This window comes from Typopeltis vanoorti, chromosome 10, assembly GCF_054136105.1.
Source record: "Typopeltis vanoorti isolate ZY-2024b chromosome 10, IOZ_Tvanoo_1.0, whole genome shotgun sequence".
NCBI classification, from domain to species: Eukaryota; Metazoa; Arthropoda; class Arachnida; order Uropygi; family Thelyphonidae; genus Typopeltis; species Typopeltis vanoorti.
Window position 1 is genome coordinate 83,752,700 of NC_143558.1, and position 25,051 is coordinate 83,777,750.

General features: G+C 36.3%; 1 protein-coding gene across 6 annotated transcripts in view; it reads left to right on the top strand.

The window, feature by feature from the left end:
* numb (NUMB endocytic adaptor protein) overlaps positions 1–25,051 on the top strand; it is a 233,781-nt gene that overhangs the window by 85,215 nt on the left and 123,515 nt on the right. The window lies entirely within an intron of this gene.

Sequence of the window (25,051 nt, forward strand, 5' to 3'; positions counted from 1 at the left end):
AATGATAATATTGGAGTCTTTACAAGTAATAGACTGATTTGGAGAAAAATTTTAAATAGGAATTTAGTAATTATGTAAATTTTTCATGTACTATCATATGCTGTACACCCCTTGACGGTACATGTCAGGAATTTGATGATGGTGATAATGATGATATTGGAATCTTGACAAGTAACAGACTGATTTGGAGGAAAATTGTAGATAGGAAGTTAGTAATGATGTCAATTTTTCATGTAGTACTATCATATCCTGTACACCCCTTGAGGGTACATGTCAGGAATTTGCTGATGTTTCCAGTGTATTGAGGAAGGCATGGAAAAGGTTCACAGATGAGAACATGAAGTGTGCAGATTGCTGGTTATGGGGAAATTGTTGAAGAAATGTAAATTGCAGAATTTAGTGGATAGACAGGGTTATTATTTTTCAATTTCTGTCATGTGAACAAGGGGCTAAAGAAGGAACCTATCGATGTGTTTTTTCTTGAGCAGCTAAAAGTTTGGGAAAAATTGTGTGAGGAAGGCTGTTTTCGAATGAAGTTGCTTCAGCAGATTGGAAGACTGAACTATGCACAGATATTGATTAGCAACTGCATGTTTTTTTCATGCATACAGACAAAGTAGTAGTAAAGCATCCATCAAAAAAATAGAAAAGGCAGAAACAGAATGTCTGTAAAAAGTGATTTGAGTGAGTCTGAAGAGAGCCCATCTGTTAAGTGGACTGCTTTCTTCAGATAGAACCAAGCATTTTTAGGATGGTTTAGGATGCAACACTACTTGAAATACAAGAATAATATTGTAAGATTGGATGAATTATTGAACCATGCTATTAAGGATTTCTATTGAAAGATTAGATGAGATGTACAATGAAGCGTTTGCATACCTCATTTAATCTATGGGGGGGTGGAGTAGCGATTTGCTTTTATCTGTTTTAGAATTGGAGCAGACAGCAGAAGGTCAGTGTTCTGATTTATCCTAGTTTCCATGGTACCATTTGTGTATGTGTGAGAGAGAGAGGAGGGGGGGGGGGGATAGAAGTGGCATCCAATAGGTGTGATGTGAGACCAGAACAGCACGACCCATTGAACAGGAGGCAATCGTGTTCTGGTGTTTTTGTATTTGGGCTTTTCAAAGTTTTTTTACAAATGTTAAAAAAAATTACAGGCTATGATAATGTAGGTTGAAATAATGTATGATAATGAAGCTGAAGTTTTTGTCTCCAGTCAAATAAGAGAAATAATCCTAGTGGAAGTTCTTCTGCTAGAGTTATTTCATTTATTTGATTGTAGACATCACAGGGTCATTGGTACCATTGTAGTGGCAAAGAATATGAGAGTGAGAATTGTCGTGTGCAGGCTTTTCTATGGAAAAGAAGTCGTAAACAAGGTTACTGAATATTCAAGACGAGAGCAGATCTATAGTATATTCAGAAGAAGAACTGATTAAGAAAAGGTCCAGAGCATTGGGAGGATGATGAGGATTTTCCCATATTCTGTTGGGTAGATAAGCACATTGTGAAAAGAAATTGCCAACAACAAATATCTCAGCATCTCTTACAACTTAATTAATGGAATGAGACAAGCGGAACTAATTTGAGTTATAAAAATTGACATCTTCAAAGATGACCTATTTTTTTAGTTATTTAGACTGAACAAAATCAAACTTAAGAAACAAAAGAAAAATATTGAAAAGGAACAGTAATCAGAATTTGCAAGTGATAGAGATGTTGAGTAAATGCAGCTGAATGGTTCAAAAAATTTCTCAATAAAGAGAAAGAGAAGAAATTTTTGATGTGATGTTCTCTAACATGGATGTCAGATCTGACAAATGTACTTATTATTATTACATGGGCAACTTTGATGATGCAAAGATAGGTAGGGTAATCAGGAAATTCTGGTGATATGCAGTACTTGCAGAATGATTTGAATAGGCTGGGATCGTGGACATGTGAAAATGGCTGTGATTTCAATGTTAATAAATGTAAAGTCATGCCACTTTGGTGTGATTAGATATCCAATGCCATATTAACATTTTTCGGATTATGCTTGATGAAACTGATGAGGCTAGAGATCGTGGAGTTTTAGTAGACAGAAAGTTGAAGTTCAATGGTCATATATAGCAAAATTTGTAAATACAACTCAGGAAAAAATCTAGCCTTAACATCCCTCTTGACAGCATTCATTCTAGGCTTTCATGGATGCCCTCGCATCCTTTCCCCACCCCTCCATAAAATGAAAAATTCCATCTGCTGAAATTCTGTATAACCCTTTCAGAAGCTTGGACGTCTCAATCATATCACCCCTCTTTCTCTTGTTTGCTAATGTCTGCAGCCTACAAATTCTTAATCTGTCTTCATAATCTTTATTCCACAATCCTGACATCATTTTTGATGCTCTCCTTTGCACTCGCTCCACTTTATCAGAATTACCACAGAAACCAGGTGACCAGACCTGCATGTAATAGTCCAAGTGATGTCTTATCAAGGACTTGTAAAGAGACAAAATGACTTATCTTTACATGTGAACGTTCGTTTCAGCATTGCAGTTATCTTTTAAGTTGTATTTGCAATCTTTGCCACATGACCCCTGAACTTCAACTTCTATCTATTATCACCCCAAGATCCCAAGCCTCATCAGTTTCTTCTAGCCCAATCCCACCAATATAATACGACATTAGATATCTAATCATGCCAAAGTGAACGACTTTACATTTACTGACATTCATTTTTCCCATGCCCACAATTCCAGTCTATTCAAATCATTCTGTAAGTACTGCATTTCAGCAGCATTCCTGATTACCCTACCTATCTTTGCATCATCAGCAAATAGCTGTATGTCGCTTGTCAAATGCTTCCTAATATCATTAATGTACACATTGAATAACAGTGATCCAAGCACTGATTGTTATGGTACACCACTTGTTACCTTAAACCTTGCAGACTCAGATCCCACGTATACCACTTTTTGATATCTGTCAGTCAGTCATCCTCTTATCCATGCTAATATTCTATAACCCAAACCCATTTTCTCCAATTTATGTAAACGTCTACCATGTTGTATTCTGTCAAAAGCCTTAGCAAAATATAAAAGTATCATGGTATATCCATTTCCTTGTATAGTTCAATGGTAACATTGTTATAGAATGTGAGCAAGTTGCTAAAACATGACCTTCATTTAGTGAACCCATGTTGTTCATTGCAAAGTAATTCAAAGTGATTCACTGTCAACCCATTTCTGAATGCGAGCCCTAACTAATTTTTACAAAATATTCACCACCACTCCTAATTGGTCGATAGTTGATACATCGGTCTTTGCACCACCCTTATGCAATGGAATTACCATACATTCCTGTGGAATCTTCCCTGTTCTGAGACTCATATAAAACAGCCTTGTGAAAGGAATGGCCGGTTCAGCTGATATTCCATCAGTCCCTATTGCTGAATTCTTATTCAATTTTTTCAACAGCTCTAATACCTTGGCCTCACACACCTGTGTTTCTTCATCTAGTGAAAAGGTAACAGTCAGCTCAATCACCCTTTATCCATTCTTACACTTGGATAAAGGATTAAAACAAATATATAATTAGTGATCTCAATGTTGCATTCATCAGGTTGATAGCTTTTATCAAAATGGGCACTCATTAACTGAACCACCTCTTCTGCATCAGTAATCCTCATGCCATCTGCACCATGTCATTTGCATGTTATCTATCATATTTTGCTTTGAAGTTATTCACAGTCAAGATACCCACAACAGACTCTGGCAACCTATTCCTCCACTCATTTACCACTCCCAGGTTAAAAAAAAAAAAAAAAAAAAAATGTAGTCCTCACATCCTTCCTAACTACACATTTGTTCAATTTCTAGGGATGACCCTAGTTCTTCTACCACCAGATGTGTTCTGTAATTTGTATGTCTCAATTATATCGCCCATTTTCCACCTGTCAACCAATTTCTGTAACCCACAAATCTTCAACCTGTCCTCATAAGCTGCATTCATACACCTGACACCATCTTAGTCACTTGCATCTCCATGTCCTCCTCATCCCCAAGAAACTCAGGTGATGATATCTGTACACAGTAGTCATGATGAGATCTCACCAAGGCCCTATAAAGATGTATAATAACCTGCTTATCTCTGCTCTTCTGGGTCTATCAATACAGCACACAGTTGGTAATCTTTTCACCCCAAAATGCATAATCTTACAAATTGCCCCACTAAACTGATATCTATTCTCCTTTTCCTGTACTGCCGTCTATTTCATCCTGCCAATTTTTAACATCTTTATTGACTATTGCTGTACACAATTTTGCATCATTGGGAAACAACTGAATAGTTCCTTTCTGATTATTTCCTGTATCATTCAAGCACAAATTAACTGCCACAGGGCTCTAAGAACAGAGCCCTGTGGCAGTTAATCCATCCTCTTATCCACTTCAACTTAATATCCATTCCCCATGTCCTGTAATTTATTAATAAGAATTCAATGCAGTAGCCTGTCGAAAGCCTTTCCAAAGACTAGCAGTATCACTGTAAACCCCATTACTTTTATCCAACTCTGCTGTCACCGCATTATAAAAGGTGAGCAAGTTATGAGGCATGACCTACTCTTCACAAAACACAGCTGGTAATCTTTACAAATACAACTTTTTGCAAATACAACTCTAAAGATAATTGCTATGCTGAAATGAATGTTCACATGTAAAGATAAGTCATTTTGTCTCTTTACAAGGCCTCGATAAGACCTCACTTGAACTATTGCATGCAGGTCTGGTCTCCTGGTTTCTGTGGTAATTCTGATAAAGCGGAGAGAGTGCAAAGTAGAGCAAAAATGATATCAGGATTGTGGAATACAGATTATGAAGACAGATTGAGAATATGTAGGCTGCAGACATTAGCAAACAAGAGAAAGAAGGATCATATGATTGAGACTTACAGACTTCTGAATGGGTTATACAGAATTTCAGTAGATGGAATTTTTCATTTTATGGAAGGTGGAGAAAGGATGTGAGGGCATCCATGGAAGTTGAAAATGAATGCTGTCAAGAAGGATATTAAGGCTAGATTTTTCTCTCATAGAGTAGTGCGTAATTGGAATGGATTACCGTTGGATGTTGTGTGTGCAAGTAGTGTAAATGAATTCAAGAACACGTATGATAGATGGTGTGAATAGCATGGCCTTCCTAGAGTTCTTGACTCCCTGAAGGTCTCTTAATAATAATAATAATAATAATAATAATTATTATTATTATTAATATTATTAAGAGACTCCTCCAGGGAGTCCACATATTACACACACCAGCTATCATACTTATTCTTGAATTCATTCACACTGCTTGCACTCACAACATCCAATAGCAATCCTTTCCAGTCATGCACCACCCTCTGAGAGAAAATTCTAGCTCCCACCCTCCATAAATTGAAAAATTCTATCAATTGAAATCCTGTAGAACCCTTTCAGAAGTTTGTAAGTCTCAGTCATATCACCCCTCTTTCTCCTGTTTGCTAGTGTCTGCAGTCTACAAATTCTCAATCTGTCTTGATAAAATAATATCAGAATCCTGATATCATTTTTATCATTCTCCTTTGTATTCTCTCCTTTTTTCATATCAGAATCACATATCAGAATATATCAGAATCACAACGGAGACCAGACCTGCGCACAATAGTCCAAATAAGGTCTTATCAAAGCCTTGTGAAGAGGCAAAATAACATCCTTATCTGTACATGTGAACGTTCATTTCAGCATTGCAATTATCTTTTGAGTTGCATTTGCAATCTTTGCCACATGACCCCTGAACTTCAACTTTCTATCTATTAACACCCCAAGATCCTTAGCCTGATCAGTTTCTTCTATCCCAATCCCACCAATATAATACGATATTGGCTATCTAATCACGCCAAAGTGAATGACTTTACATTTACCGACATCCATTTTCCTGTGTCCACAATTCCAGCCTATTCAAATCATTCTATAAGTACTGCATTTCAGCAGCATTCCTGATTACCCTACCTATCTTTGCATCATCAGCAAATAGCTGTATGTCGCTTGTCAAATGCTTCCCAATATCATTAATATACACATTAAATAACAGTGATCCAAGCACTGATCCTTGTGGTACACCACTTGTTACCTTAAACCTTGCAGACTCAGATCCCACGTATACCACTTTTTGATATCTGTCAGTCAGTCATCCTCTTATCCATGCTAATATTCTATAACCCAAACCCATTTTCTCCAAGTTATGCAAAAGTCTACCATGTTGTATTTTGTCAAAAGCCTTAGCAAAATATAAAAGCATCATGGTATATCCCTTTCCTTGTATAGTTCAATGGTAACATTGTTATAGAATGTGAGCAAGTTGCTAAAACATGAGGCTTCACTTAGTAAACCTATGTCGTTCATTGCAAAGTAGAGATTCACTCTCAACCCATTTCTGAATGTGAACCCTAACCAATTTTTCCAATCTTCACTACCACTTCTGAGATTCTAATTTGTCGACAGTTGGATATATCGGTCTTTGCACTACCCTTGTGCAGTGGAATCAACATACATTCCTTCCATTCCTGCAGAATCTTCCCTGTTCTGAGACTCATATTAAACATCCTGGTCAAAGGAATGGCATGTTCAGATGAACACTCTCTTAGCACATGTGCAGATATTCCATCAGTCCCTGTTGCTGAATTCTTATTCAATTTTTGCAACAGCTCTAATGCCTCGGCCTCACACACCTGTGTTTCTTCATCTAGTGAAGAGGTAAAAGTGATCTCAATCATCCTTTATCCAAGCTTACACTTGGAGTAAGGATTAAACCAAATATATAATTAGTGAGCTCAATGTTGCATTCACCAGTTTGATAGCTTTTATCAAAATGTGCACTCATTAACTGAACAACCTCTTCTGCATCTGTAATCCTCATGCCATTTGCGCCTTATCTATCATGCTTTGCTTTGAAGTTATTCACATTCAAGACACCCACAATAGACTCTGGTAATCTATTCCTTCACTGATACTCTTCCAGGTTTAAACCTGGAATAGTATCACTCTTCAGGTTTTTAAAAAAAAAAAAAAAAAATGTAGTCCTCACTTCCCTCCTAACTACACCCTTGTTTGATTTCTAGGGGTCGCTCTAGTTCTCCCACCACCAGATCTGTTCTGTAATTTGCATGTCTCAATCATATCACCCCTTTTCCACCTGTCAACCAATTTCTGTAATCCACAAATCTTCAACCTGTCCTCATAAGGTGCATTCATAGGCCTGACACCATCTTAGTCGCTTGCTTCTGTATCCTCTCCAGGTCCTCTTCATCCCCAAGAAACTCAGGTGACGATATCTGTACACAGTGGTCATGATGGGATCTCGCAAGACCCTATAAAGATGTATAATAATCTGCTTATCTCTGCTTGCCAGGGTGTTATATGATGAGCTGTTTTATCCACTTTTGCAATGGCCTTTAAACTTCATCTCCCTATCCACTAACACCCTCTAATCCCTCGCTTCATTAATTTCCTGGAGTACATTTCCATCAATACAGTACACAGCTGGTAATCTTTTCACCCCAAAATGCATAACCTTACATATTGCCACACTAAACTGATATCTGTTCTTCTTTGCCTGTACTGCCAGTCTATTTAAATCAAGCCAAATTTTAATAGTCATCTTTATTGACTATTGCACTACACAATTTTGCATCATCGGGAATCAACTAAATAGTTCCTTTCAGATCATTTCCTATATTCAAGCACAAATTAACTGCCAAAGGACTCTAAGAACAGAGCCTTTGGCAGTTAATCCGCCCTCTTATCCACTTCAACTTAATATCCACATGTGCTGCAATTTATTGATAAGAATTTCATGCAGTAGCTGTCGAAAGCCTTTCCAAAGATCAGCAGTATCACTGTAAATCTCCCATTACTTTTATCCAACTCTGCTGTCACTGCACAGTTGGATTAAATGGCCCTAGAAATTGAACAAGGGTGTAGTTAGGAGGGATGTGAGGACTACATTATAAAAGGTGAGCAAGTTATGAGGCGTGACTTACTCTTCATAAAACTGTGTTGCCCCTATATAGTATCCTGTTCCTGTCTACCTATTTCTGTATTTTGCTCTTAACCAATTTCTCCAATACCTTGACTACGACTTCTGTTATGCTGATCAGTCGTGGATCCTTCTTTATACACTGGAACTCTTCACCCATTGGAACTAAAGCAGAGCTGAGACTTTAATTAAACATTGTGGTCAAAGGCAACGCCATTTGCCTACTACCTTCTTGTAAAACTTGAGCTGGTACACCATCTAATTCCACTGCTCTATTCACATCAAAGTTTTGTAGTATTCTTTGTATGCACCTCCAGTTCATTTACTCTATTTCCATGTTAAGCTCTTGTATTTTGTGTTAGTACAATATCTCTAACTGAATGATATGCTCTTGCAAAGTGTCACTTAGTAATTCAACTATTTCATTTGATTCAGTTACCTCTCTACCATTGGCATTCATTAAAATTATTCTGCCATCAACATACAATATATTGTCCTTAAAACAAGAAATCAGTGTGGTTTGGATAGTTTAGGTGTCTGCTGCTTCAGGTTCATTGAGAAATATAGAAATACAGTTTTGATACATGTAGCATCTCAGAATTTTTGTTTGCATTAGGGCCACAATAAGATGTAGAAGAGTTTTTTTCATAGACATGTCAAAACCCTCATTGCATATAAGGTGGGTGAAGAGTAGATTTGCGCATAGAGAGTAGTGGATGATTGGAGTGAGTTACCATAGGGGTGTGTGTGTGCTGAGTGCGCAGACACCGAATGCATTTAAGGCATGGTTTAAGAAATTATGCGAACAGTGGTAGACTGTATGTCTTTCCCCCCCCTCAAATTCTTGCTTTGTTAATCTTTTATCTTCCATGACTTTTTGTATGGTTGTCTTCCTTAAAAATGTTTCTCATTTGAATTAGTTAAAATACCACTTTTCAGAATGTTTTTAATTAAAATATAAAAGTAATGTAAAAAATGGGCATCTTCATTTTGACATTTAGTTTTCAACAATGTTGAAGCTGGATTCACTAATCAAGTTTACAAGATTCCAGAGAATATTGTAATTACTGCAATATGGATTCCCAATTAGTGTTCACTATTATAAAATTTAAGTGTAAATAAATGTTTAATATTTAAATAATTGGTATATCACACCAAGACAAATAGAGGCATATGTTAAAACAGATAAACAATTAATCACAATTGGTAATATGTATTATTACTAAACTTTTAGATTGATTTTGTACAGTCAGCCTAAAAATATACCAGCCAATGAAAGTCGCATTCAAACTGAAATTTTGGTGATTGTGTTTTTGTGAAATTACTCCTTCACATCTGATCTTTATTTTATCTTTGGATATCACAGATATATATTTCAAAGATTATATCATTCACAGCTATAAATATAGCTGTGAATGATATAATCTTTCACAGCTGTCCCTTCCACTGCCTCTTTGCATTCAAATAGGTCTATCTCACTATTACTGACAGAGCTAAAACTAATCTTTTGGCTTTTTGCTTTTACTCCAGCACTTCTGCATTGATGAGCTAGGTAATTCTCCTTCTACTATTCCAGTTATGTAATAATACTCATTGCCCCTTTTAATTTTTTCAGCAGAAAGGGATCAGATTAATCTTGACCAATTTCAGTTAAACATTTTTTAACAGTATTTCATCACTTGTATAGATGACTGTTTCATAGTTAATTTCTGTATTGTTACTTTTTTTTTTTTTTACAGTCGTATTCTGCTGACACCCAAATGTTGGAAATGAGCTAGCACTTGCTAAGATAGCAAACAAATTCATACCATCAAGTGACTGTCCCTCACTTTTATCTTTTCTAAAGTAATGGAGTAATCACTGGCAAAAAAATCTCTCAGTTTAAAAATAATCAGTCATGCCATATGTTAATCCACAAGAAATTTGTGTGTGTGTGTGTGTGTGTGTGTGTGTGTGTGTGTGTGTGTGTGTGTGTGTGTGTGTGAGAGAGAGAGAGAGAGAGACTGAAAATCCTGCTCACAATTGGTTGTATACCTCTTATATGTCATGCACCCTTGGACAAAAGGACATGGAAATATTTACAGAAATTTAATATATCAATGTAAGTAAACATGCTTAAATTAAAATATCAGTACAATGGAAGACTTTTATTAGAATTTTCAATTGTGTAAAATTTTGCCTAAGTATCATGGGCATCATTAGTATGAACTAAAAATTAAACAAGGCACAAGTAACATAATGAAGACTTAACGATGAGAATGTAAAGTAGAATAGCAATGTCCAAATTTCTCTAAATTCTTTTATATGTGTGAAAAGAAATTAACCAGGGAGGGCTGTGTGAAAAACAGTTTCCTATAAAGGAGATAGATATCTGAAGCATTGCAGATTCATTCAGATTGGGTGAGTATTGTTACTTTTGATGTATATTCACAGCTTTCTTTATACACCCACTTCACAAAACATCTTTTATTCAGGATGTTAATCTTTTCCCTAGAATCCTTTGTTGGGAGGAGATGGCATGTTCAATAAGTACAGATTGTTCTGACTTATGGAATCATCTAATATAGTCTGGATGTTCATAATGACGAACAACTACAGATCTCCCAGTTTGAAGTATTTTAAATCGCAGAGAATGTGATAGGTAGACCAAAGGGAAAAGTTTATCCTGTACAGAGCTTAGAAAGTAGGAAAGTTTATTGTGCAAAAATCCACTATGAAACCAATGGATTTGAGTAATTTGGAAATCTGTTTGTTCATAGAAACCTTTTACAGGTAGTTGATGATATGGTTGACGTCTACTTGGGAGACTTAAAAAAAAATTATCCGGTAAAAATTCTGACATAAGTCGTCCACTGTATTGATTTTTTTTATTTAAGAAAAACTTAATGTTTCTCTAAGCATTTCCATAATCTCTCTAATAATATCTCCAAAGTATTGAGTTCCTTTCTACTTGCCTGACTGCTGTCTTTTGTATTTGGTTACTAATTTTTCTGATAGTTACACACTGTGTGATGGAAGACACTGGATAATATCTTTATTTGCAATCCTTTCTTTTAAAGTTACTTGGTAATCAGCATTCATTTTAATAAAATTATGGAATCTACTACTGTGCTAATTTTAAAAAAAAGTCAGCAGATGCCTTTTATTCCCTTTTATAGAGAATAGACAAGTCAAAAGCTAGCTTTATCCAACTTTTGAAGATCGAGTGGGCAGTTCAATCTCCAGAGTTAGCCATTCAGAGATAGCTGGCCCAAGACTATCACTAATTTTAAGCAGCATCCAGTTTTGAGATGGCTTACAACTGCTGCCATCTTATGGTCCCTAACACAATATTTTTAATGTCTGAAATAGTGTGGATTCTGTGGTCAATTTTCTTGAGTTTACAGGATGAAAAACCTAAGTTTCTGGGAGAAAAAAATGTTCCAGAGATCAACTAAATTGGAACTGGCTAAAGAAAGACTTAGAAAAAGTTCATCTAGTAGGCGACTAGAATCGAACCTAGGTCGTTCTTCAGGCAGCCTAGTGCTGAGCAGTGCAAATGCCATCTCCACTGAGCTACATTGGCTCTTCCATATTAGGAATAATGACTTTAATTTCCTGATATTTTGACCTTCATACTAAGGTTATCATCTGACGTACACACATGTATACACATACATGCTACGTTACAGTTCAAACAGTATGTCAAAGGTCAAAGTGACACTAATTGGATCAACCATTATTCTACTAGGTAAAAAAAAAAACCATCAAAGCTATATCCTGTTTTTACTTGGCCAGAGAACAAATTCACATTCAAATTAAAAAAAATAATAAAAAAATCACAGGTATTGAAGTTAATAACAAGAATCACAGGTTAAGTTCCTTCGATATGTGGCAAGTAGAAGGAGAAAAATGACTGGGAGGTTGATGCAGGTTGATGATAGATTGGTAACCACTGCAGAGGATATAGCTGAATTATTGAATGATTGGTTTATCTGTGTATTTCATCCTTGTGAAAGCAACATTAGGAGAATGTGGAGGGTATGGCAGAGGAGCGATTGATGGTGAATGAGCAAAACGTATACAAGGGATTTGACAATATATTGCCATATATCTTGAGGGAATGCCTTACGGAATTAATGGCACCTTTGATACAACTATTTAACATAAGTCTTGCAACAGGGCGAGTCCCGAAAATGGGAAAGTGGTGAAAATTGTTCCAATTCATAAAGGCTACAAATTATAGGCAATTCTGTGTGTTGGGGATTTTTGTTGGAGTATCAGAGAAGTTGGTGAGGACTAGGATTCAGAAGTGGATTGATAATAACAGTATTCTTTATAATGGTGATCATGGACTTGTTAGGGGGAGGTCATGTTTCAGCAATCTGCTTATAATACAGCAAAGTGACACATTCACTTGATAAAGGAGATGTATATACAGCAGTGTACTTGGATTTTTCAATGGCCTTTGATAGACTGCCACATGACAAGCTAATTGCTAAACTGAAACGAATAGGATTAGATACTGGTAAATTGGATAGATGATTGGCTGTCAGACAGGTATCAGCAAGTTGTATATGGAGGAGCAGTATCCCAAAAGAGGAAGGTTGCTAGTGGAGTGCCAGAGGGATTCATTTTGGGACTGACTTAACTATAGATGTGCAGCTGTTAGCCAATGATGCAAAGCTGAGAAGGGCTATGAGAAGTAGAGCAGATGTTGTGGCCTCGCAGGAGGATCTGAATAGACTGGACAAATAATTGGAACTGTTTAATGTTGGAAAGTGCAAGGTCTTGAAATTTTGTAGGCAGGTTTGGTATGCATAGCATACAATTAATGAAAAAATTATGAAGGAGGTGGAGGAGATGAAAAACTTGGAAGTTTAGGGGTCACGTTGCTAACATTATAAGAATATCCCACCAGATTATGGCAGTGAGGAGGACATTGACTTGCAGAAGCCAAGATGTTATGTTCCCTTGTATAAGGTTTTGATCTGCCACATAATAGACAACTGCACATAGAAATGATCACCTAGTTTCCAGGAAGGGGATTTTGAAAATGTATTGGAGAAGATCCAGAGAAGGTTTACTGAGTTAGTGTTAGGTCCACGGAATGTTAGATAGAAGGAGATATTGAGTGAATGCAACTTACAGAGCCTTGTGAATAGGAGAAGATTGGGTATATGATTGAGACATATAAGTTGGTGAGGGGGGGGGGTTTGCTACCAGATTAATGTGGAGAAGATATTTCATAGAGTAGTGGGAGGCAAAGGTAGAACCAAATGCCATCCATGACAGCTGTATAAGGAAGATGTGAGCACGGGAGTGAGAAGCAGGTTCTTTGCATGGAGAGTGATTTGCGAGTGGAATGCATTGCCTGAAAGCGTGATGAGTGCAGAAATTGTGAATGGGTTCAAGGCATAGCTCAATTATCTTTTGGCATGAGTGAATATAGACCTCTGAGGAGTCCTTTGACTCATCTCAAAAATCCCAAAGGAATGGAAAGTATCTATGAAAATTCCATTTCACAAGGATGGTGCAAAGACTGATGTGTCTTGTTTTTGTTATAAAAAAAAAAAAGGTGCAAGTATTCGTTCTTTGCTAGCAGAAAAAATTTAAAATTAATAGAATATGAAAAGAACATTGATGTTGATATTTTTATACTTTACAGTGTGATAATGTTTTTGGAATAAGAACAGCAAATTTAAGTACATAACCAACAGTTTACTAAGCATAAATTTATGGTAGACATATAAAAAATAAATGAAATGTGCAGTCGAACTCAGCTATAACGAGCACAACAAAACTGGCAAAATTTCCTTATTATAGCTGTTAGTCACTATATCAGTGATGAGTTAAATCTACCTCTTATATTTCTTTTCCTTCATGCTTACACAGTGATCAGAATGCATAATGAAAAATTGTGGAGACAACTATCATGTTAGAGCAAAACTTTAGTTTAATATAAACCAAAATGAACACTCAATGTTTCGACCTTCATATCAAGATCATCATCTGGAGCATACACATATATACAAAGAAACAAGCTGCACTACAATCTACCTGGTTTGCTAAAGTTACTGACCAACCATTACAACAATTATTGGTCTGACCTCTGGTGAGGGAAAAAAAACTTTACGACATAAAGCTAGAGTCCTATTATTATTTGATATATATATAAACCATGTAAGTATGCATATAAATTCCAAGAAACTAGTATGGAATAGTTTTTCCAATAAAAGCTGAAAATTGCTTCAAGTATGCTGGAAACTAAGTAGGCTGAATATGTGCCATCCAAATTCTTGGAATTTTTATTTTTACACAGAATTTTTATGCTACCATTATTGTTGAGATTAGGGTGGTTAATCAGAATTTTGCAGGTTTCTTTAAAGTTTTGTTCATACCAGGTTTTTGTATTATGTAAAGAGCAGGTACTTTTCCAATCAATTTGGTGTAGGCTGTTGAGAGCGTGATATGAGAGGCCTGCTTCACCCAAATTGTTATATTTATTGTCTTTTGTGTTTTTTTTACGTATAGGGATTGTACGTCCAGTTTCACCAATATAAGATAAGTTACAGGTGCAGTAGATGCAATAAACTCCAGGATGTGCCATTGGGAGGAGAGGATCCTTAGAGGAGTTGAATATGTTTTTTAATTTTATAGGTGGTTTAAAAGTGGCATTAAGATAATGGTGAAGGATTCTATTGAGTTTTTCTGATAACCCTTTAATGTATGAGATGGCTGTTGGTTTACTGTAATCTATATTCTTTTTTGATCAAGTTTTATGAAGAACTTTATTAATAGTATTTTTGTTATAGTCATTATTTATAAATGTGTTGCTAATAATCATTAATTCTTGTTTAAGAGACAGTAATCTTATTTCTAACTGCATCAAGCTGAAAAAGAAATTTACTTCCACTTAAGCACTTTGTATCTATGCATGCTTGCACAGAGAAAGCAATATTTAGAAGGCAAATTCAAACAGTCCACAAAAATCTAGCAATAACTTAAAATCAGGTTTTAAATTTATAATCTGAACTCTTTTAGTTATTTGAATCTAGATATTTTGAAAAAAAATCAGTGACAGTTCAGCTAAACATATTCTAGAAAGTAATAAAGAAAAACTTTATTTTTTTTTTAAGAAAAAGCCAAGTTTCATAGTTTAAAACAACGGCAAAATTGGAATGCCAGTCATATGAATCCAACTAATCAGGATATCTCTTCTCCGGTAAACAACTCCAACAGTGAACAACAAACAAGTGAGACAAGGAGTGACCAACCACCTGCAAGCAATAGTCATGTGATCAACTAGCTTATCAAGCCACACCTTAAATAATGGTCAATTTGCATTACTTGATAAAGGCCTTAACTTTGCAGTAGCACCAAGAACTGTTTAATAGGAATTAATAGGAAGACTTAATGCCACATAGAAAGAGGCATTAAGTCTTCCTATTAATATAGCTGATAAAACTCGTTTAGAAACAGGAAATGTTCTGAATAAAAAGAAAACCTTTTTATTTTTGTAAGATATAGCAATCTTACAAAAACAGACCTAGCAGCAATCAAGTCATTAAAAGCTAATCAAGATATAATTATAACAAAATCGGACAAAGGTAATGCCACTGTTGTCCTTGGCAGATCAACTTACATTCATCAGATGAATCAACTAGTCTCCGATAACACCTATCACCTTGTAAACTATAATCCAACTAACAGAATAAAGAAAAAAAACTGAGAAATTACTTAAGTCACTTCTTGGCCATCAGATGCTGTTAAAAAACTTATACCCCATTATGCCTGTTCTCCCAGAATATATGATGTTCCTAAAGTACACAAATGAAACGTTCCACTTCGGCCGATAGTTGAAGGAATAGACAGCCCTAATTATCACCTAGCCAAGAAATTAGCATCAACACTAAAGAAGTTGGTAGGTCATTTCCCCTCCTATATAAAGAACACGCAACACTTTATAAACAAAATTAAAAACATAATGCTAGGTAAAGATGATTTACTAGTCAGTTTTGACGTTTTTGCCCTTTTTACAAATGTCCCAATCAGTGACACAATTCTTCTCCTATGGAACAAATTTCTGCCAGACATTATGGCCATCTTTGTCCACGTACTACATTCCGGTTACTTCGTGTGGCAAAATAAATTTTACCTACAAAAAAGAAGGTATGGCCATGGGCTCACCACAATCCTTCCCTCCCCCATTGCTAACTTTTATATGGAAGCTTTTGAGCAAAGTGCTCTTGATTCCTGTACTCTGAAACGTACAGTGTGGCTTAGATAAGTTGACGATATTTTCGTTATCTGGCCACACGGTCAATAAAAATTGAAATACACTGGCAATCTATTTTTCACAGTTTACCACAAACTGACACATAGTGGCCAACATATCCATGCTAACTCATATCACCACCCATCGCAAAAATTTGGGGTCATTAACACACTTAAAAACAGAGCTATAGCAATTTGCTCTAATGAACAAGCTCTTAAACGAGAATTAAAGATTATAGATTACAGTAAAACCATAGTCATCCCGTACATTAAAGGGTTATCAGAAAAAATCAATAGAGTCCTACACCATTATAATCTTAATGCCACTTTTAAACCACCTATAAAATTAAAAAGGGGTGCTTAGGAGCCAAAGCTGTATAACTGAGAGGAGACCTCCACACAGCCTTTAAAGGAATGCAGAGAACCGACCAGGGCTTCTGACCTAATGTCCAATCCTCACCTTCTTGTGGTGCACCCTGTTGGGTATCTACTTGGATACTGAACAAACGAGGATGAGCTGGCAATTTGGGATTTAGCCGACCAAATTGTATTCTTATTGGTTAAACCAAAATAAAAAATGATGGTACAACATGACAAAATTTCATGCCGGCTGGGGCGTCGCCCGGTTAAACAAGGCCCCCATTGTTTTCGCCAGGGAACCAGGGCGAATAGCGAAAAGTCAGCTACTGGAACAAATCTGAAAACAAACCCCAACTCCACATCACCAGAATTAAAGATCGGTACTATCAATGTAAGAAGCCTGAATGGCAAAGAAATGGAGCTAGCTGAGGAATTAGATAAGTACCAGATCGACATAATATGGGTGACTGAAACAAAAAAAGACCAAAACTGGTGAGATCTTTCTGAGCAATAAATACAAAATGTTATATTCAGGCAATGACAATCAAGGAAAAGAAGGAGTAGCCATAGTATTCAACACAAAATACGAGGCTAATCTTCTTGAATGGCAGTCAGTCTCAAGTAGAGTAATGTGGGAAAATATGAGAATAGGGAACTGGACAATGAGACTTATTTGTGCCTATGGTCCCACAGAAGGTTCTACTAAGGTAGAAGTAGAGGAATTTTTTGAGGCTTTAAAAAAAGCAACTGACACAATGAAAAAGGAAAAGTTGGTCCTTGTTGGGGATCTAAATAGCAGAGTAGGAAATGATTGTGAGACATACAAAAATATTTTGGGAAAATTTGGAGAAAAGAGCAAAGCTAATAATAATGGCAAATATCTGTTAGATTTCTGCACAGGACATGGACTGGTTATTACTAACACTATGTTCCAACATAAAAATGTGCACAAATTCACATGGAGAGAAGAGGCTAGGAATAAGAAAAGTCTCATTGACTATGTTATTGTTGATAGTGATGTTTTTCCCATGGTGCAGCACACCAGAGTGTACAGAGGATTTGAAACTGAAAGTTATCACTATTTAGTCTTGAGCAAGATAAAATTGAATTTCATATTCAAAAGAATAACATGTAAGAAAGTTTTAAAGTGAATAAAAGTTGAGCAGCTCTCAGATGTGAACTGTAGACTAAAATACACAAAGATTATTGAAGAAAAAATGAAAGAGTTTGAGAACAGGAATCAAAAATTTGCCACTGAATCTCCAAGGAATCAAACCTTGGAGATTCAGTGGCAAACTCTGAAGAAAATATTGATTGATTCTGCTAGAGAGGCATGTGGTGAGGTTGTCTGCAAGGATAAAAAAAATCAGAACTCCCTGGTGGACACAGGAAGTTAAAGAGGCAGTGAAGGAAAAGGAGAAAGCATATCAAAAGTTCCTGTCAAATAAGTCAGCTTGTGCTCTTAGAGAATATAGAGACAAATGCAAGAATGCTAAACACTGTTTAAAACTAGCTAAACAAAAGTCATGGGAGGACTTTGGCAAGAATATAGAAAATAAATATCAAGAAGGTGGCAAAATATTCTGGAGGTTTTTGAAGAAGCTTAGGAATGGAGGAAAGAGTGCTGTAAAAGGAGTTAGAGATGATAAAGGTGACATGAAAACGGGAGAAAAAGATATCCTTGAAGTATGGAGTAATTACTTTGAAAAACTGCTAAATGAAACAGGCAGTGATGACAGCACAGTGGTAAAAAAAAACACTGACCAGGCATGCAGTCAGGAATACATATCCATACTGGAAGTAGAAAAAAGCCATCAAAGGCTTGAAATGTGGAAAGGCAGCAGGAGTAGATGATATTTGACCAGAAATGCTGAAGTATGGTGGTATAAGAGTGTTACAGTAGCTGCACTGCATAGTTCAGAAAGCCTGGACAGAGGGACAAATTCCCAATGATTGGAGTAGAGCTCTCATAGTACCCATATATAAAAAGGGAAATAAAACTGAATGTGAGAATTACAGAGGTACTTCCCTACTGAGTGTTCCTGGCAAGATCTATGCAAGGATACTTGAGAAACGGTTGAGAAGAATTGTGGAAGAAAAGCTTGGTGAAGAACAAGCTGGATTCAGGCCAAATAGAGGCTGTCAGGATCAGATCTTCACTTTACGACAAATAGTCGAGAAAGCATGGGAATATAACAAAGATCTGTATTTAAGTTTTGTCGATTTGGAAAAGGCATATGACAAGGTGCCAAGAGCGAAGCTATTCAATACTTCTTTCTACAGTTATATGGTGTCAATGGGGCATTATATCAAGTAATACTTAGTCTTTATGTGAGTTGTAAATCAGCAGTTAGAATTGAAGGAAGTACAGGAAGATGGTTTAATGTTAAATCTGGTGTGAGACAAGGATGTACATTATCCCCTTTGTTATTCATTATCTATATGGATCACATTATGAAGGAAAGTGGTATTAAACATGATATCAAAATTGGAGATGTTAATGTCAGCTCTTTGCTTTATGCGGATGATGTTATACTTCTAAATAAATCCGCTACAAGTCTGCAAGATTCTCTGACTAAATTGAATAGTTGTTGTAATAGATATGGTATGAAGGTCAGCAATAAAAAGACAAAGACAATGAAAATAGGCAGAATCATTGAAAATGTCAACTGTGTTGTGAATGGAGAACCTGTGGAACAAGTAAAACATTTCAGCTACTTAGGCACAATTTTTACTAAAGATGGTAAATTAAATATAGAAATAGACAACAGAATCAGCAAAGCTGGTATGGTGGGAAGTCAATTGAATAAATTCATATGGAATAAGAGAGAAATTAGTCGGAACACTAAATTAGCTGTATACAAGACAGTGTTCAAACCAGTTTTAACTTATGGATCTGAGAGCTGGGTCAGAAGTAAAACACTTGACCAAAGACTAGAGACCGCAGATATGAGAGTCCTGAGAAAGATTAGAGGCATGAACAGATGGCAGCAATGGCAGTATCATTAAAAACGAGGATATTAGGAAAGAACTTGACATTGTCAGCATCCAGGAATGCGTTAGCAGAGCTAATCTCAGGTGGTATGGTCACTTAAACAGAATGGGCGAGGAAAGATTAGCAAAGCAAATGTTCTCTGCCAGGTTGGCAGCAAAACGACCCAGAGGAAGACCAAGATATAGGTGGATTGATACGGTACAAAGTGCCTTAGACGATAGAAATGTAAGATCTGATAATGTTGGAGTCTTGACAAGTAACAGACTGATTTGGAGGAAAATTGTAGATAGGAAGTTAGTAATGATGTAATTTTTTTTCATGCAGTACTATCATATCCTGTACACCTCTTGTAGGTACATGGCAGGAATTTGATGATGATAAAATTATAAAACATATTCAACTCCTCTAAGGATCCTCTCCTCCCATTGGCACATCCTGGAGTTCATTGCATCTACTGCACCTGCAACTTACCTTACATTGGTGAAACTGGACGCACAATCCCTATACGTTTAAAAAAAAAAAAAAAAAAAAAAAAAAAAAAAAAAAAAAAAAAAGCAAGCACATTAAATAACAATTTTGGTGGAGCAGGCCTCTCAGATCATGCTCTCAACACCTTACACCAAATTATTGGAAAAGTATCTGCTCTGTACATAATACAAAAACTTGGTATGAACGAAAATTTAAAGAAGCCTGTGAAATTCTGATTAACCACCCTAATCTTAACAGTAATGGTGGCATATAGAATTTGGATGGCACATATTCAGCCTACTTAGTTTCCAGCATACTTCAGCAATTTACAGCTTTTATTGGAAACTATTCCATACCAGTTGGTTGGAATTTATATGTATACTTACATAGTTTATATTGGGTTGGCAAATAAGTTCGTTCGGTTTATGCGTTAGTACAAGTTTACGTTGCTCCGTCTGTCGCTATTGCGCAGTTGAAAGGTGACATTTCACATAACCTATCGGTGAATTTTTGTTCGGTCTACTTAAGTTGTGTGTGTGTAACATATTTTTAGAAATGGAAGGAAATAACGTACTTTACCGGCATATTTTGCTTTTTTGTTTTAAAAAAGACAAACGAGCTGCGGATGCTCATAAAAAAAATATGCAGCGTATATGGGAATGGTGCCTTAACATAATGCGTTTGCCAAATTCCGTTCTGGAGATTTCGACGTCAGTGATGTGCCTCACGCTGGTCACCCGACTGAGGTCGATTCGAGTGTTGTGAAGGATATAGTTGACAAAAATCCGTCACAAACAGTGCGGGAGATTGCTGCAGTACTGAACTTATCCCATACAAGCATTGAAAACCATTTGCACAAGCTGGGATATGTGTCAAAACTCAATGTTTGGGTATCACATGTCGACACCCAAACATTGAGTTTTGACACCCTGAATTGACTGAGGCCAATATGACTGCTCGCTGATTCGCTGCGACGTTGCCAAGAAAATGACCCATTTTTGAAGCAGATGATTATGGGAGATGAAAAATGGGTCATGTATGATAACGTGGTACGTAAAAGATCATGGGGCATGAGAGTGAACCGCTGCAAACAACTTCAAAAGCGGGATTGCCCCCAAAGAAGATAATGCTCACTCTGTGGATGGGATTATAAAGGTATTGTCCATTACGAGGTGTTACCGTCAGGCAGAATGATTGATTCAACTGTTTATTGCTCACAGTTAATGTGACTGGCCCATACAATTAGCACAAATCGGAAAGGAGTTGACTTTCACCACGACAACGCCAGGCCCACACATTAACAACCCAGAGTAAATTGTTACATCTTGACTGGGATGTTTGCCGCATCCTCCGTATTCACGGGACCTGGCACCTTTCAATTACCACTTATTTTGATAGTTGCAGAATTCTCTGAACAGGAAAACCTTCACTAATGAGGAGGCTGTCAAAAGACACCTGGATCAGTTTTTTGGCAGTAAACCCCAGGAGTTTTATAAATGCGACATTATGAAGTTGGTGGACAGATGGCAAGAGGTCATTGATATAACTGACTAGTGTGTATTATGTAATAAATAAAATGTGTTTCATTCCACTCTGAAAAACCGAACAAATTTATTTGCCAACCCAATATATATGTAATTTATATATAAATATAAAAATTTATTATTATATAAAAAGTAATAATAATATATATAAATAATATATAAAATAATAATAGGACTAGCTTTGATGTAAAAGTTTTTTTCCTTACCAGAGGTCGGGCCAATAATTGTTGTAATGGTTGATCAGTAACTTTAGCAAACCATGTAGATTGTAGTGCAGCTTGTTTCTTTGTATATATGTGTATGCTCCAGATGATGATCTTGATATGAAGGTTGAAACGTTGAGTGTTTATTTTGGTTTATATTAAACTAAAGTTTTGCTCTAACATGATAGTTGTCTCCACAATTTTTCATAATGTATTCTGATCACTGTGTAAGCATGAAGGAAAAGAAATATAAGAGGTAGATTTAACTCATCACTGATATAGTGACTAATAGCTATAATAAGGAAATTTTGTCAGTTTTGTTGTGCTCATTATAGCCGAGTTCGACTGCACATTTCATTTATTTTTTATATGTCTACCATAAATTTATACTTAGTAAACTGTTGGTTATGTACTTAAATTTGCTGTTCTTATTCCAAAAACATCACACTGTGAACTATAAAAATATCAACATCAATGTTCTTTTCATATTCTATTAATTTTCAATTTTTTCTGCTAGCATAGAACGAGTACTTGCACCTTTTGTTTTATAACAAAAACAAGACACATCAGTCTTTGCACCATCCTTGTGAAATGAAATTTTCATAGATACTTTCCATTCCTTTAAGATCTAAACATTTCAATGGCCTAGGCAGTTCAGATGAACAGATGGGATACACCTGCTGATATCCCATCTGTCCCAATTGCTGAATTCTTATCCATATTATACAGAAGTGTAGTAGTAGTGCTGTGCACTGAGCGCAATGTTGCATGCATCAAGCTTGCAACATTCTGACACAAGGATACTATCTGCATTCAGTCAAGTTATTTTTCCATATTCATTCTTTCCTTTATTTGCAACATAATGATAAAATTTTGCACAAAATTTTATCATTATTTGGGTTGCCTTTATTTAGTCTGTGCAGCCAATTTCTTTTCATACTCCAACTTAGTTTTTTGTACTGGTAACCTCTTATTCTCGTGATATGTCTTCCACATCATCTTCTTTTTATGGATCTCTTGCTCAATGAGTTTATGAGGTTGTGCATGCATTTCACTCTCACCTTATTTATTCTTTGAACTCTAGGGACACATTCAGATACGGCCTCATTTGAGCATCTTCTCAAATTTTTCCATGCATTGCTAATATCTTTTCTATTCAGTAACTGCTACCATTGAACTATAGGTGGTATTCTCCTGAGTTGACAACTAAAGATAGTATTCTCCTGTCATAATTTCTAGTTTTGTAGTTCAGCATATAACCTCTCCTAATTGGAACATCCTTATAGTTGGCTACTTTCCAGGTCAATACAGCACGATCACTGGCGACAAAACATTCGTATCCTTAACTGAGATACCTTCTGATGCTGTGACCAAATCTGACACTTTTTCGCTTTGAGTTTCTTCTCCTTTCACTTCCTGCTTGAGAAAACTGTCTTGGAACAGCTGAATAAATTCTCCTTTATTTTTGTCATGAGTTTTCTTTGTTACTCAATCAGATAATTTAAGTTATCCATTTAGTAGCCAGCAGTTTAATTTGGCAATGCATTTCTCCATTCCCAGCAGCTGAGGTGCCACATCTGTAGCAACATCATTGCAGACGACAGCACATTGCACTTCTCCCTTTCTTTGATAAACCTTACTCCATACAACTCACCTCAACCTACAGAACATCAACCACCACTGCTCTCATTTCTGATCTCCTAGCCATCTGCCAATGGATCTCAGATAACCTAGTCAATTTCAATGCTAATAAAATCCAGTACTGTCTTATTTCTCATAAAAAAGAACCATTTTCTCCCAGTATTATTTTTGACAACACCCAAATTTCCAGACAATTTGAGATTTCTCTTCTTGGAATTACTCTGACATCAGGCCTCTCCTGGCATAAATACATAACAACCATTGCATCCTCAGCTTCTAAAAAACTAGGACTTCTCTTTCGCTCAAGACATTACTTCATCCATGAACAGTTGTTAACCTTATGTAAATCACAAATCCTCCCAGCCATCAAATACTGCTCTCACATATGGGGTTGGGCCCCAAAAGCTCCCTCAAAATGCTTGACTCAATACAGAGGAGAGCAATCAGACTTATTAATGACCCATCTCTTACAAACTCTCCCCCCCACACACACTTTCATACAGACGATCAGTCTCCGCACTATGTGCATTCTACAAGTATTTCCATCGAAAATGTTCATCTGAAATAGCATCAATAATTCCTCCACTTAGTACTAAGCTCGTTGGAACACGTGTAGCTGCCGCTCAAGATCCCTACACAGTGCGCCTTGAAACCCATAGAACATGTTTCTTCTCCTCTTCATTCATCCCTGCAACTGCTGTACTGCTCTTCAAGGAATTCAATATACAGTCATTCAAATCAAATGTGAGCAAGTTCCTTCTTTCCCAACCCATCACCCATACACGGTACTAATGTACTATAGGTTGATCAACCAACTTCTCGTGTATGGGCTCAACATATAAAAAAAAACATCCTACTCTATATTTCATCCTGTTAGCTTCCATTTCACACCAGATAGCCTCAGCTCACTGCTATATAGGACATTATTACCATTATTGCTTTCATGAGCTGCTATCTTAACTAGACAAAGTCAGTTTGATATCATTAGTACTCTCTGTCCTCTTTTGATCTCTTCTGCCATTCCTTAAAATACTATACTCTGGATTCCAGTCACTACATCCTACCCTAAGAGCCAAGTTTTACTAATGCCAATACTTTTAGGCTTCAGTGTATTCACAAAGTAACAAATTCAACCACCTTGTCTCTAATGTGCTAGCATTTATGTATAGACATAAGTTACCTCCTTGCTTTTCATATACTTACATCTGCAGTCTACTTGGTTCATTTTGGTAACTTTCTCTTTTCTGTTTCCATACACACTCAAAATGCCTGAACTCATAAAGCACAGTCCATCCCTTCACAAGATTCATTATCTTGTTCATTGTCATTCACATCATTATTATGTCTACACCCCTAGTTTGAATTTACATGCATGCACATTCATGGCATTCCTCCTAAGATGATTTAGTTTCCTTGACTTGCTGCATTAGGTCTGACTCCAATAAATAATTTCTCTAGATACTGTATGCCAAATCCATTCAGGTGTAGATCCTTCTTATACAAGTAGTTTTTACCATCAAACTTGTTCCACATGTTCAAAAACTTGCAT